Consider the following 16,841-nt stretch of genomic DNA (forward strand, 5'->3'; position numbering starts at 1 on the left):
TATTTAAATATATATATATTGTTTATATTTAAACAATAAATATAAGAGGGTGCAGCTGATCTTCCAAAGTGAAACCACCCATGAATAGATAAACCCAAATGGAGATCTTTGCTAACTACCTAGATGGTACTGCTGAGCTACGAACTGCTAGAGGAAATTAGAGGAAACCTTCCACCAAATACCAGATTGGCTCATCACTTGTAGTTCAGATACTTTAGTAGGTAGGTCCTCATTTCATGACAAAGGACAGGGATACAAGGTAGGTGACCTTCCAGAGGAGAAGGAACAGAAGAAAACCAGAAAAGACTATTCTCATTTTTAAGGGCAAAACTGGGAATGTACTCCTGCATTGATTGTCTTAAACTTCACTAGGCTGAACTCCCCTACTGCTATCAGCTGCAGAGGAAGAGACAGTTGCCACTGCTTCCAGTATTCTGAACAAATATAGAGCGATATTTAGTTTCCAAAGAGCCTGTCACTGTCAGTGGTACTGGGACTGAGTGGGCACAAAGCTGTTGCTAATGAATAGGAGGCTGGTGGCAGATGGTATCCAAATGTAAGAAAAGTGTCACGAAATGGTAGAACGGGTGAAAAACTCATTTACACAACCCCTTCCAATCAAAACACTATCCTGCATCGCTGTGTCAAGGGAAATCCATTCCAATTTAACAAATACATGAAATACTACGCAGATAGCCCAAAGAATGGACTTTCAGATATTTCTACCAAGAGAAATATATGTACATATATATATATATATAGGTGTGTTTGTGTGTGTGTGTGTGTGTGTGCGTATATGCCTGAATTTACATATACACTCAAATAAAACATGGAAATTACAATGTATTTTTTACTAATTTTTTTTCTTGAATGAGCTTTGACAAGTGACAATTTTCACTTGTTAACTTGAACACAAATGTAAATATGTAGGAGCATAAAAACTCAGCAGGTAAAGTATAGGGAACAGTGTGATACAATAAATATTTGATTTATACAATGTAATTAACAACAGTGTATAGATGATGATGATCTTAAAGGTGTAAATCTTGATTGATGATGTGGCTTCTCTTTCCTGCACTTTTTCGCAAATGTAGTCTCAGAACACGAAGTCCAAACTATGCATTGTGTCTCAGTGTGTGTGTATTCTGTGTGATATCACCACAAATTGCCAGCGTCTGCTCACCACCACGTTTAACACACAAGGAACATTTCATGAGTCCAACTACTATGTTTAACAGGTGGAACATTCCTAGATTTAGAAAGAGCTTCAGGATTACTACATTTTCTCTAATTTTAAACTTAAAGTAGTCTGAAGTGCATTCCTATTTCTTTTTTAAGAATGTGTCATGCAAAGCTTGATGTGAAGAGTTGTTAATGGATGAAATGAAAATATGTAATTGATGGCCCATTTATCAACTCCAATTGAGACATAAATAGAACATCTCTTAGTTTATGTGTGTATATCTCATTCTAAAAAACTGAGTTAGAAAGAAAAGCAATACTTAGATGATTAGTAAATTAGATTAATGACTTATATGATAATCATATTTTATGAATGGCCTATTAGTATTAGAAATGAGTTATGAGAAATTTTCACGAAGACTACTATTGCGTAGCACACACTGGCTTGTTCACAAATGTATAAATGAAGTGGAAATGTGCCGTTCTGCATGAATTATTGACTGATTAAATTGCCTTTGTAAGAGAGTGTCCAAAAGAGCTTTTAGACATCTGTACAAGGGTTATATCCAATAGTATAAGTTTTTACATGCACATATCCAACTCCTAAAGAAGTCTGACATCAATTACCTTTCTGTTGGCTTAAAAAATGAACAAGCAAGCAAACAAAAAAAGACTGAAAAAAACAGCTGACATCAGGCTATCTTGTTTTCAGATTTTCCCACTTCCCTATAAGGCAACAAAATGCAATAATTTGGAATAAAAATACATAAATTACTAGTTATAAATCTGTGGGGGAAAAAAAAGTTTATCTTTTTATCTCTCATTTAAACTGTGCTCAATTTATTTTAGGGCACGACTTATAAAAATATTGGGTGCATAACCGGTATGTGCTTTTTAAGCTCCGAATGGAAGCACACATTTTTAACAGTGTAAAGTTAACTGATCTAAATATCATAACAAAATCCCACTAAAAACCCTCCCAAAGCCCCAAACAAATAAACAGAAATAACAACAAAAAACCCTCATCTAAAACAAAGGTCAACTCAAATAGTCTCAAACATTAGGCAGCAAAAGAAATCCCCTGAACAAACCACGATGTCTACTAGCAGGCAGAAATCACTGACATATTTCACAGATGGAAATCTATGCACAGAAAAAACAAAAAATAAAAGGTTTACCTCTACAATCACACTTAATTTTTAATGTAGATCTAGAATTCAAAAGCAACACTTTTAAAGAACTCTACTCTCATACAGAAGAAATGATGTGAGCCTATTTTAAAGCTAAAATGGCTTTTCTGACTGAACCCTGGAAATTATGATCTTTAGTATCCAAGTGTCAATGAAATGTAAGTGCCCACCAGATTGCTGGCCCACCCATAGATTATTAATGCACAATTAATCTACTAGGGCAACTGTAGAGTGTCATTTAGCTTCAGAGCCCATAAGTATAAAACAGCAACACACTGTGAAATTAATGGTAACACTTAAAGGTCCCATTGTTATTAATTCATTTGACATTCACTGTAATCACACTGGTCTTTAATGAATTCATTTGGCATGTGAATATCGCATGTACTTTCAAACGCACTCCAGTGCAAATCAGTGTTAATTGATGTCCCGAATTGAAATAGTTTCTCTTCCTCTGTAACTTCTTATTTTTAGCCTACTTTATACTTTTTTCCAGGGTGTTTTCCTCAGCAAAATTTACACATGGCATGTGCAAGCACACGCTCTTATAAAAATGGCTTGGACTGGATGTCAAATAGCATACAAAAATGACCAAATGATCATACGGTACTGAACCTCTGCAGTAATTTGTCCTAAAGGAAATAAACCCTAAACACCACTGAACTTCGGTAACCTCCTACTGCCACATATCCTGTGAATATTTTCAGCTTACTGTTCTCCACAAATCTGAACATCTTTGGCTTATGTTAAAAGTGCTGTGGCCAATGGTTATCATCTTAGGCAGTTCAGTTTTATAGCAGGAACTGGCTGCATCTCTCACCCTGCACTCAGCAGCTACAGCCGTACATATGGGTAGTGGCTGTAAATGTGCCAATTGAAACTGTCTCCCTCCCATATATGTAAGCACTGCTTCCAAGAACTGTGGGGTGCTGAGAAATTCCTCTGAATGTCACATGAAAGCAGTTAATCTGGAAAGACTTAATACATGGGTGGTACAACAATTCCAACTCAGTAGCTCACCCTAGACAAAATACTTCAAACTGGAAAATCCTTCATGCTAACAAAATAGTATTATTATTATAAAGTTGCTGACTTACTTCTTCAGATAGCAGTAACAATCTTCATATGTTCTTGTTTCCCAGAAAATTAAGGGAGTCTCGGGGGTGTCAAAGGAATTTCTGATGCCAAGCCATTTCCTAAGTGAAACACTTCTTTCAACCTGTACGTAAGTTGCTTTAAATTAGCACAATATGGCACTATGGTGTTTGACATCACGTTTGTGGGAAATTTGTAAGGCATTCCTAAAAATAACACACAAACCAACAAAAGTATGGATTCAGAATGCCTCAGATATAATTACACTTGAAGATAATATCAATAGCACTATATAAATACTTTTATTGTATCAAGTACAGGTACACCAAAATAATAACATACAATAAGCTCACACTTACTGAAAAATGTTTTTTGGGTGCCTCAGAAGGTTTGCATTGTTTTTCAAAAAATACAAGCTTAATGTCTTCTCTAATTCCAGACCTTCTTGATTCTCAATAATTTAAACAAAAGTACCCCAAACTGTGACATAAAAAAACATTTCAAGCATCTCTACTTGGGTTGAAAATAAGTGAACAGAAGAGGTCCCACTGATTTAATTTATTTCAATACTACTATCTGCTGGGCAATGTACTTTAAATGCACCGGGGTTTTTTTCAATTAATGATTCCCATAAAAGGTTTCTAATTGTTCTTTTGTATTTTATGTTTAAGCTAGAGAACATTATTTAAACTTATTCAAAACATTATACATATTTTTGCAATACTGAGTAGCTCAGGGGATGCAGAATACCATAAAAATTGGAAATAATTCTGAAACTACTTCACAGAAATAGTGTCAGAATATTGTCTACTAGACTTTTGCTGCTGACGTGCAAGACTTTTCTGAGCTTTCACTGCCAAGGAAGGCTCAATGAATAAAACTATTTTAAGAATGAATATAGACACATCAATCAGAACCACAAATCAAGAGTGTCTGGCCACGTAGTACTGATTAAAGTTCGTATTTGTCTTCCCTCACCTTCTGTAACACACTCAGAATGATGAACGTACTCTAAATGGAAAAGCATGATTGCTGAATCTTCATCACTTGCCATTAATATCCTGGAAGTAAAGAACATGTCTTGCCATTAATATCCTGGAAGTAAAGAACATGTCTTGAGGTCTAACTATGTTTAATTCTATTAGGCATTATTTTATTTGAACAATGACTGAGTTATGCTCCTCTTTAGTTCAAAACTTTAAGTCATCATTTTCTTAATGACTTTTGAGGAAAGAACTTAACATTTCAATAAGCCAGCACTTTCCCATTGTCAAAGATCCTTCCCCCAAAACCACAAAAGTGTCAGCCTTGTTTCACACTGCCATGGAGCAGCAATATATACAATTATGTTTGTCAGACAACTTCCATTCTCAGAAGCAGGCAACTGAAATCTTAAAGGGAGACACAGTGAATTTTTGTCATTGACCCTTTGAAAAACTGCAAAATTTGGCATTCATTTGGACATGTTGCTAGTCTCTGGGAATTTCACTTTGCTTACACTAACTAGAAGTTTGCTAAGAGTTTAGAAATTGCAAAATCTGAAAACTCTATAGACCAAGAATGTTGCAGCCCAACACTGTAAAAGAACCAGACAGTACCTTCTGTATGGTTGGTTGCTTTCTTAACCACTATGGGTTGTTCCAGGACCAGGTATGAATAAGGATATTTGTCTCATTAGTTCTTGGAGAGAGAGGAAAAAGCTGAGGGAACAGTGTGGCATGCAGAGGATCAGGAGGACTCCGCATAAACCATATTTTGCCAGGGGGGATGGACTGTGGACTAAAATTCCTAACCCTGAAAAGTGTTTTTACATTACTTCCTGACTCACTTCTACAATGACAGAATACAGGATATGTGTAGACTTGTTTGGTGTGTCCTTCCTTGTCTGCCTGGAACTGGCTTTGCAATCTCACTGCCAGGGTAGATGGGACACCCATGTTTCAGTGTACAGATGGTTTGGACTTGCCTACATTGCAAACTAATGACAAATGTTGGTGCAGATGTAAACTTAGTGTGCTAATGAGTTTGCTTAAGGTCTTGTCTCAGTTATATCCTAACAGGATAATACTTCTACGATGGGATTTATGTAGGACTTTTGAATAATTCTGTGCAAAAGATGGGTAAACAACATTTATGGAAAGGATTTCTACAAAACTTTCTACTTTCCTAATTAATGAATGAAAGAATATACAAGAAAAAACATCCTGACTTCTCAGAATGGTGAGTGATCAAAATATGAACTCTTCCAAAAACTGAAAATCTGTACAAAATGTAAAACCTCAGAGATAATGACAGTTACTCACATCAAGCAAACAAGCAAACATGATAATATTTAAGAAATGCAGCACAGTGGTACTCTCAGCCATTCTTCAGACTGAAATGGAAACATGGTCACAGATTAATGAGATTATAAAATGAATTTAGCAAGCTTATTGTTATCTGAATGTTTATCAGAAACCTCTGAGGTTTTAAGAATTGCAAACCTGTAGCAGTGCACAAAGTATTCTCATGAAAAAGATACTGGCTTTGATTTCTTTGGAGAAAGGTGGATAAAGAAATTGGATTCTTCAATGGCAGAAAAATTCCCAGCTCAGCTGTTAGGAGAATCCTCCATTCATAGACAACATTTTTCAAGTATGATTTAGCTCATGAAATTTTTGCTGCACCTGAACATGAACCATAAAATATTCACTAAGCTGTAAAGACAGCATAACATGCAGAGATTCAAATCAGCACAGATGCAAAGAAACCCCAAAGTGTTTTCAATATTAGGTCCACTATTTGCTTCTCATCTCTGCATAACCAAACTCAGAAAAGAATAAATATTTTGATGTGTTTACATAACCAAAAATCGACTAAGAATTATTAGATATTTGCTCTGTGTTACCATCCAGCTATATCAACAATACGAAGGGCTTCACTGTATGTGTATTGAACTTTTTTGAAGTTAGCTGCTGTTCCTGTTCTAGAGCTAAAAACCCAGAGCTAACTACAGAAAAAAGGTAGGAAAAATGGCGAGAATAAGCAATTAGAAATGTTCCCATTTAACAGATAAAGGCCTTATTAGATAAAAATTACTTGCTTGGAGTCACATTGTATGTGTGTGTCAATGCTTCAGTATTCATAAAGTTTCAGAGATAGTGACAGAGCATAAAACTAGTATAAATAGGAAAAAAAACCACATAGATTTTCGATAATTAAGCTAAGTACAGCATACAGTGGTGTTTCTTGCTGGAGATGAAAGGATTTACATTGCTTTGAACAGTGCAGTATCTTGGCAGAACAAACAACTACCAGACACAGTAAGAACAGGGAGGGAACTTTTGAAGAGTGAGCATTTTTCCAAGTGATGATTAAAATAGTCTATTCCCTCTTTAAAATTGAGTTTCCATGAAGACAGACTTTCAGTATTGTCAAATGGGATACAAAAGAGCTGACAGTAGTTTATGATACTCAGGCTTTCTCAGTTGCTCACACCGAGTTATCTAGATCCTGTCTTACTGCTGCAATACCCTTGTGCTCCCTCTTATTGTAATATTATCCTTATTTCTACATCTTTCTTCTTATCTTTCTCGTTCCAAGCAACCTTTTCTTCTCCTTCTCCCTAGTCTTCCCCACAAACCTCAAAGCACATTGCAATTTCCCTTCTCAAATACTAGAAAAAGGCACAGAGATTGCAGAAAATGGGAATGGGGACAAATACTATAGATGAGTAAAATACAAGCTTTTCTCTTGTGCAGGGGTGATCCTACTATGTTTATGAAGAGAGGAAAGCCAACAGGTGAGAGAATAGGAGGCAAAGTGTTTCTCCACTTAACCTACATGTGTGAGCATCCTCCCTGGCTGCCTGGCTGGCCAGACAAATGTGTGCTACATGTGGGCAGAATGCATGTGGCTGCACCAACTCTCTTCAGCTGGTGCAGCCAGGAGCCCTGCTCAGTGTGGGTGCTCAGCCAGGCAGACAGGACACCCTCAACAGCTCTTCAGCATTCACAGAAGCAGAGCATCCATGTATGTCCTCAGCTGGTTTTCAGACTGGAGCTTACCGCAAGTCTAAACAGCTTTCTTTATGGAAACTAATATGTGAGGTGTAGATATCAACTAACCTCGGGATCTGCGGATCTGCACATTTGCTGTAATTTCATTGTGTTGGTAGTTTTTCATGACGGGTAGTTTTTCAGGATGGGACTGCTGGGATATGTTCCTTGAGCTTTGTTGCAGCATCAGTCTCATTACATGGTTGAGACAATTGAAAGATGGCAGCAGCTCACGTCTTGCCAGCAGCAGCCAAATATTTCCTTGTTACAGAGCATTTTAAAAACTTTCTAGCCAATAGCATGTTGCTAAAGCTTACAGATAATTGTTCTAGCCAACCACTAAAAGCACATGTACACTTGCTTCAGACAATGCTTGCTTGTCTCCTTTATATTAACAATACAGAATACTCCATTATTAAGCTTAAAACCTTCTACTGTCTTGCTAGGCACATTTTTCTGCCATCTTAAGGTCTATCTTAGCAAAGCCCAAAACTCAAACTATTGTTTCATGTCCTTGCTTGCTGTACTATTGTAACTTTCTAATTTCAGACTTTGCAGATGCAGCTAGCTCTAATTTCCCTCGTCTTTCTGTTTCTAAGGCCTGCTTTCCCAGCTTTCTGAAAGTCTTCTTTACCTTTACCATTTCCCACATTTAATGACCTGTTTTTTTAGCTCTGCAAAACACAGCTGCCTTTCTAAAGATGAAGTTGCTAGAGATTGCCCTTTTATAAAGTAATCAGTTAAGAAAAGATCACACATTAAGGCATTAGACCTGTTATTAACTCAATTTTTTTAGTTGCATACTAATTTTTTCACCTTAGTAAGAGGCATGAGGAATATTTTAATTTTTTTAATTGTTATCCCATGCTGCTTTAAAAAATTTGAAAATAGGAAGATTACAACCTTGAACAGGGAACAAATTACTATTCTGATTCTTAGATTAAAGCAGACTTTAGAAATTCCAGTGATTAAAATATCTGCCATGATTACTGAAGAGATAGCATTGTTTTCAAAAGTTTAACAAGCTTCACCTTAGGCAAAACAAGCAAGATATAGCTAAGAAACAGGTAAACATTCTGTAGAGTTTGTAAAAATTATTACATATTATTTCCACCCCATCTGTCTGCATTATGCTAATAACAAGGAATGAAATAACAGAAGAAAAGCAGATGTAAGAACAAGAAAAAACATTTTTACATGGAGCTTAGAAATTTGATATAAAGACAGTGGATAATAATAAATTACTAATTGTTTTTACACCACGTTTATTGAATGCAAATCTAGAATGTATTTTAGTGCTGTCTTGGGAGGAATGATTTCAGCAATGCTTTCTTGTAAAAATAAGTTGATAGAATTTCACTGTGTGAACCAAACTTCTTCATAAAATTTTAAACACTACAATGTCTTTTTACCCATTATGCCAGTATAAGAGCAAAGGAACTGGAAATGTATGGGTATACATAAATATACATACATATATATGTATATATCTGGTGGGAATTTATGGAAAATGCAGAAGATGTTCAAAAGCAGATGACTATTAGCATAAACTGTACAGTGAGCTGCTCTGCAATATCTCTACCTTTCTTGCTTCTACGTGCATTGAACTTTTAAGCTTGCTGATTCTGCCTTGGGCAGAAGTGGCACAAATTTAAAAATGGAAGTTAAAGCAGTCTTATCATTTGATCTCTTTTATTTCAGGTGCCATTGAAGTAAGACCCCATGATCTCGTGGAAAGCTTCACACTATTTAGCTTATTGTAAGGTTGAGAAAGCATCTATCATGTTCTAAGGTAGAGAGACAGTTACGCTCTCATTGTCTTTGACTTGCCACATGCAAATTCAAATGGAAAATTCTTATATTAGAAAAGCAAGAGAATTGCCTAATTGTAGACGAAAACTATCACAAGCCAGAAATTACATATCCATGTGCTCTGAAATTATTATATCACATTTGCTTTCATTCTCCTGTCACACTGATCAGTATATTTGTAGGAAAGACTGGCAGCAGCAGAAGGGCATGTTAGTTTTTATTATAATGTTTGTTACTCTAATGATCTTTCATGACAACAAACTTATTACATCTATAAAGGAAATTATCCTTTTTTTTCAGTAACAGAGCACTGTTCTTGAGAATACCAACAATATTGTGATATCAAGGGCACTTTACAGACAGTAGTCAGATTTTAAACCACAACAAATAAAACTCCCTAAACTTTGTGCAGTCAGCTGGTTTATATTTGAAAGCTAGAAAATGAAGGTTACTGCAGGGTGTCCCATTAGAAAACTATAAAGTGGAAAAACACAAAAATAAAATTTTTTGGGGGGAAGAAAACAAGAAACTGCCAATTTTAAATTTGCATACTTCCATGCCAATGAAGAGTTTCAAATAAATTTGAATTGAAATTTATTAAAATTTAGCTGAAACCCAAGCTGAAGTAAATAGTACTAGCAGGTTCCTGATGATCTAGTAGCTTTGAAATTTTTAACGTAGTGGTGTATAAAAAAGCCATTTTCCTTTATTTTTTTCATGGTGTTCTTTTTCTGTAGGATCTAGGGTTTGCAAATAAGCTGGATCACACCAAGGATATCATCTGGTACACCAATAATGTAGGAATGGCATCAATAACACTGTCTTACTTGCTAGACTTCCGTATGGTTTTAGTATCTGTTCATATCTAGCTTGAAACTTTATAACTGTTTTTAGGTAAGGTTCTTTAGGTAAGGTTCTATTTACTTAAATGATTAACTTAAATTCAATTTTATATAGAAAAGCTGGATACATTCAGGGACACAAAGTCAAGGCAGCAGCTAGGGCACTCATCTGTAGTCAGTTCTACATTCACTTGGCAGCAGGAACAAAAGTAACAGGTGAAGGACAAGTGAAATTGACACCAGCAAACTCTGGAGTCAGAGTACTCCTCTGCAATGAGTAAATATCTATTCAGATTTCTTCTGAGCTGGAAGAAAGGATTCAAGGAAATTTATTTGATTTTCCAAAATGTCAGTGACCACTTGATCATCAGACAACAGAGGAAAAACCAGGGTAATTTGGACTGCCTTCCTTTCCCTTGCTGGTTTTTTTTCTCTTTTGATGTTTTTTTGTTTCTTTTTTCCCCCTGAATTCTGAGCAAATTTCTATTTCTATTAAAAAGTGATTTTCAATTTCTAGTGTTTCCTAAAAAGGCATATGCTAGAAGGTAAGGGTCATTAGGATACAAAAATCCTTCAGCTAACTTTTTATTCTTGGGAATATTAAATATGGCCTCTAATCTTGGCAGTTCAGGGAAGCCAAACAAATGTTGAATGTGCTGAGTCTACTGCTGCAAACTGCTAGGGTTACCCCAATCTTACACAATGCTTTCATTATGTTTCAACCCACTACAGGGTATGAAACCAGACTAATAAATATGACAAATTTCTATGCTGAAATCATGCTTATCATACTGACTAATCAAGCTGCTTTTGCTGATGAACTGTGTCGCTGACTCTTCAAAACTTGCAACCATTGGCAAATGTGCTGTAGGTGGGGGTGGTTCTAGGACTCTTCAAACATTCCCTGCCTAAGCCTGCCTTTTCTAGGAAATAAAAATACATCACAGATGACTACTGTTGGGTAAACACGGCTGAGGTATATGCTGTGTTTAAAAACAGAACTTGTGAATCATACGGATGTTACTCTCCGTCTACACAATTCTTCAAGCCTCACTACATTAATTGTGCTTTTCCTGTGCTACTTCCCCTCTATTTTATTTTGCTGTCTTGTGTATGTGCTTACACACACATTATCTCCTTTCCCTTCCCTGTTTTTATTTCTTTCACATATACTCTACTTGAGATGGGTTAAAATTCTCCAGGTGCTGTATTTCTCTGCCTTTCTTTGAAAAAAATAAAAAAAATAAAATGACCTTTTCCTTGAAACAGCAAGATTGGAAACTAATCTGCTTGTTACAGTTGAGATTTTGACCTGCCCCCTAAACTGCACATTGACTTCTAGCTCTGAGAACTGGTTTTGATGGTGATGTGTGTCACTTTTTTGTAATGCTAATTCAGGCAGAAGCCATTTATCATTTCTGAATATAGAAAGTGTCTGGTGTGACACTGTGCTGACTTATTCATAAAATGATAAAAGATCAAGAGAAGCAGTATAGCTTAGCCTACAAGGACCTAGACCAGGACCAGAACATCCACTTTCTATTCTTGCTTTCCTCTATGACTACAGGAAAGACAATTGTTTTCATGTATTTTAATAGCTACCTGCTGATAAAGAGAATTACGTAAGAGTAAGAATTATTAATTTTTAAAATAAATACTGAAGTAGATAAAAATCTCTTCTCTTGTATCTGTACTTTATTTATGCCTTTCTTTATTACCAGATAAAAAAAGAGGCAATGATAAAATTATTTTTTTCTCTTTTTATCCTTACTAGAACAGACACAATACACCCACAATGTATCAACAGATTTCTCAGTTCCCTGGCTTCTGTGCAAAAACCATTCATACATGGGAATATTACTATGTCCAGACTTAAGAACATGGAATGACCAGAAAATCCATGAACAGAATAACAGACATGTCAAAACCCTTTCACATAAGACACTAAAAAGAAAATCCTGCTACTTTTTCAAAAAATCACAGTACATTTGAAATCAGGCAAAATAATGAAAAGTTTTACTATAATACGTAGAGTTTAGTTGAATTCTATAAAACCAATGATTTCTGGAATACAGTAAAATTACTGAGATTCATGATGCCCCTCTAGGGATGTAAAATTTATGGCTCCCCAAAATTTACCTATTAGGAGTACCTATTACAAAATACTCTATGATTCCTGGGGCCAGGGCAATCCATACAGGCAGCACAGCAAAAAGCTGCAATATCACTGCTACTCCAAGATGGTTTAGCACTAACATACGTACATACATTCAAACATATATACATATATATATATAAAATTTCCAATTTTGCCTCCTGAAGAAAATTTCCATTAAGAAAATCTCACTTTTTTTTTTTTTATTCTTTAAATCAATATTTTGCAAAGGTAGGTAGTAATTTCCAGTATTCCTATCATTGCTTTACCTGAATTCAGATGTGTAGGCAATTGCTTTGATTACTGCCTTTTTCTTTTAACTTTTTCAAAGACTGAGAAATTAATTTATCTGTAGGGCTACATGCTCTTTTAAAATATAGTTCTGATCTTCATATAGTAATGTAATTTAAATTAGTACCTAATTCTCTAAAGTCCACAATTTAGGACAGTGCAGAATCTACTGCAGCAACTAATTAAACACTTACTGTAAGGTTAAGTTTTTCATTAAATCAATAGGCCCCTAGTGTCAGTTACAAAGCCCTAATTACTATGCTGTAAATTTAGATTGAATTTGAATTAAGGACTGATTTCAATCTAACCACAGCATGTAAATATTGTAAATTACCAGAATTACAGTTCAATAAAATTGAATGGATTTCACTTTAGATAAACTAAATGCAAATGAGCCTAAGGAAAAAAAAACCAACAAAAAACAAACCTGCAGAAATTTCCCAAACATCTGCACAAGAGACTTACATGAGCAGTCTATAGTACACTGCTTTGGCAAAGAGCATGCCAGAGCTTCAAAATGCTGCCACCGTTTACTCTAAAATGTTTTAAATATTTCATTATCTGTTCTGAAAATGAATAAATTTAATCTCTCCCAAGTGATCAAGTAAAATGATGGCTAATGTGCCCACTTACTGTGTTGCTTTAGTTTGATGACTGTATTGTTGTGCTAAAGCACAGTATGAAATCAGGTTATCAGGTTATAACTGGCAGGGATAAAAAAAAGCAGTGCTGGGAAACACAAAACAAGCCATTTTCAAGGCATGAATCATGCACTTTGAAGACTCAAAACAAGTGTAAAAATTACAGACAATGGCACTCTAATCAAACGAGTACAAAATTGAAAATAATTGGGAGTTTTTGGACTTTCATTCACCTTCAAACAAGCACTGTATCCACAGGATATTAATAAATTTGGGAAAATAGGCAATATGCTAGGTTACACAGAAAATGAAAAATCAAAACGGCCTATATTGAGGGTCATACGTATGATTATTAAGAGCTTTCTAGTCCCCTGCTTATGTTATTTCAATATATGCACTAAAAATATATTAATAGCCTTAAGATGTCCTTAGAAAGTTAATTAAAACAATGGGTAATTTTTTTACACTTAACACTCCATTAATACATTTATATAGCAGAACAATAAAAGTTGTCTGCAAAACTAAAAACCATTAAATTAATATTGTCACGAAGGCTTAGAAAGGGCATAGATTAAGGAAATTAATGATAATTTTCATGACTGTGCTTGAGAGATGCTGAACATAAACTCAAAACTAGAAAATAACAAAGAGGTGATAATAATCCTCCTTCAAGAACAATATCCACTATCCTCATTTCTACCAGAAATACAATTATGCCACCTGATTCTTTAGAACAGTTATGATCTTATTTCTTTTTTCAGAGCACAGTTTATGGGGTCTTTGATCTGTTCATGCCTCACAAAGTTACACAGTGCCAATGCAGTTTGTAGACACATGCCGTGTGTCTGATAATTTACAATCTGACAGCACCACACTTTCTGAAACTCTTATTTCCTGTGAGTGTTAAAATTATATCTCAAACCACAGAATGTTTTAATGACTTCATGTCATCAAGAAAGGTAATAATACTTCAGAGCTCAGCTTCACCAGCTGAGCATGGTAGCCAAAGGTAGCAAGTAATTTACTACATGTGACCTATGTAGGCTTTTCACATTAGGAAAATCAAACCATTCTCTGAAGTGTTCATCTTACCAACCCACTGGAATGTTAAATTACTGACTGCAAAGGAAATGATGTTTCATTTAAGTTTGGAATTTTGCACAAGTGGAATGAATGGGCCAAGCTGCAAAAAGCCCCAAAGTAGATAAGAAAAAACTATTTGTGACACTTGCCAGAATAGAAAATAAAGTATGTTTATACCATCTACAGCACACATAGTATATTGCTAAATACAGGAAATATGGTAGAATTAAAGAGTACTTTTATAGTTGTCCTTCATGTCTTTAAGGTGTCCTTTGCTTATCAGTTTTCCACCTTCATGTCATACCCTAGTGGATAGAACAAGATATTCCCCGATGTGATTCTGCTGTTCTGGCTCCCATGCTTACTCCTAAGGCTATGAGAATCAACTCTTCTCCACGGTTTTTGGGCTGGAGCAAAGGTAAGCAGGAAATATTAGTGACTGCTGAAGTAAGTGTCTACCTACTTAAATGAACAGAAGCAATAATGGGAGGGCACCACTTGGATCTTGCTCTCTAAATGGCAAATGATTGAATCTTTCCAGTTCTGGGATTTAGATGAAATTAGGAAGTTACATAAATTTCTAGGGTACAGCTGGTTTCGTTTGAGATAATTTGTCTTCATGTTCAAATTCAAACATCTTCATACTTTCTGCAGAATTATTTTTCCATGAAAAAAGTCTAGGGACTAGCTAAGATGTGATGAAGTGGCCACAACATAGGTTTGAAGCTGGACAACTGAATCAGTGTTTTAACATAAAAGGAAATATTTTGAAAAGTGTCCTAGTGAAATAGGAAACTTTCAGATGACAACAACTAAGATTTAAATTTTATTTTTGCACAGTTTAAAGTTTAATGACAGTTCACAATCAGATTGTTAACAAGTCTCAGCCTCTTGCAAAAATCTTTGCAACTTTGCATAGTGAAGCATTTATGATTTTATTCTGCCTTAAGGAGCAATGAAATTAAACTGAAAATTTTATTTTTCTTGGTCTTCCTAAGGTTAGAGCTGTTTGGAACTGCAGTGTCCAGATCTGGCATTCATCCCGTAAAATGGAAGGTTGGCTATTACACATGCAAGATTCATGTCTGTCTGAGGGATATGGGAAAGGTATAATTGCAATAAATTTAGCAGTCAATGGCTTGGACCAATATATTCACAGTCATCAGGTCACACAATATATAGGCAAACACTCTCCTACAATAATGCCCATATTTAATACCTGGAAAGATGACTGCCTTATGGAATATTTGAAGTTTGCCATTGTATGACTGTATAACATCTGTAATACCTATAATTAGAACCGCACAGCCTAAATACAGTGAAGACAAAATTGTTTATAGCGTGTAGATTGCAGAAGAGAAGCATGGAGTTAAAAAAGGGAATTAGTAACTGAAGATATTCTTAATGGTGTGAATCTTGGAGTGAAAATTTCAAAATAAAAAGGTTTCAAATACTTAGCTATTCATTTGTTTGATGAATTACAGATCAGAATCTCAGAATAATTTAGATTGGAAGGGATCTTTGGAAGTCATCTAGGCTGATCTCCTACTTCAAAGTAAAACATGTTTCTCAGGTCTTTGTCCAACCCAGTTTTGAATATTGAGGACCCCCTTCCATAGCTTAGCCCCTCCTGTGTGGTGAAAAAAAAATACATCAGTTGGAACTTTCTTTGCTGCTGACCATTAACTCTTGTCCTTCTACTTTGCACTTCTGAAATGCTGCTCCATATTCTCCACTGTGATACAGCTGGAAGCTGGAAATAAATCTTTCTCTAAGCCTTCTCTTCTGCAAGCTGAATAAATTTACTTTCCTCAGCTTCCCTTGTCACATCACACTCTGTTATTCTCTCTTGCACCTGGGGGACAGAACTGGACACAAAACAGAGGAATAATCACTCCCCTCAAGCTGCTGGTTGTGTTGCTCCCCAGTATGTTATAAGCCTTTACTGCTACAAGGCAATACCAAAACATAAAGCTTTTTTATCTGAGCAATTGTGATTAATTGCCATTTATCTAGCTATGGAAAAAAATGGCAATGTAAGTGACAGTAACTTGACCCTGTTCTGCTTCACTTATCAAGCACATGATTTTAGTTAGTAGTGGGAATTAATCCCATAATTTTTACTGCAGAAGACCTGAGTGTTTTTAGCACCCCCTCATTAAATATTGAAATATCTACTGGTAACAGGTAGTTCATAATTCTGTGTTATGGTTATAAAGTCATTTGTTCACATTCTGTGAAAAAAAAATGTGCTCCAAGCATGAATCTTCCCTGAATAGTGAGCATATAATACTCCAACTATTGTTACTGGAAATACTAGACAGCATCCTTGGAATGGTTTTGGAATGCTAGTTGAAATTACCATTGCTTAAAAGTAAACAAACACCCAGGAGTCTGGGATAAAGGTAGCAATAAAAATATTAGTTTTTCAATGTATTTTTTATTTACAATTCTTATGGATTTGAATTAAAATATAGTTTAGCATAGGCATTAATTGAGCACACTGGCAACAT

General features: G+C 35.4%; 1 protein-coding gene across 28 annotated transcripts in view; it reads right to left on the minus strand.

Moving 5' to 3' along the window:
* TENM3 (teneurin transmembrane protein 3) overlaps positions 1–16,841 on the minus strand; it is a 1,291,416-nt gene that overhangs the window by 695,388 nt on the left and 579,187 nt on the right. The window lies entirely within an intron of this gene.

Source organism: Motacilla alba, chromosome 4 (assembly GCF_015832195.1).
Source record: "Motacilla alba alba isolate MOTALB_02 chromosome 4, Motacilla_alba_V1.0_pri, whole genome shotgun sequence".
NCBI classification, from domain to species: Eukaryota; Metazoa; Chordata; class Aves; order Passeriformes; family Motacillidae; genus Motacilla; species Motacilla alba.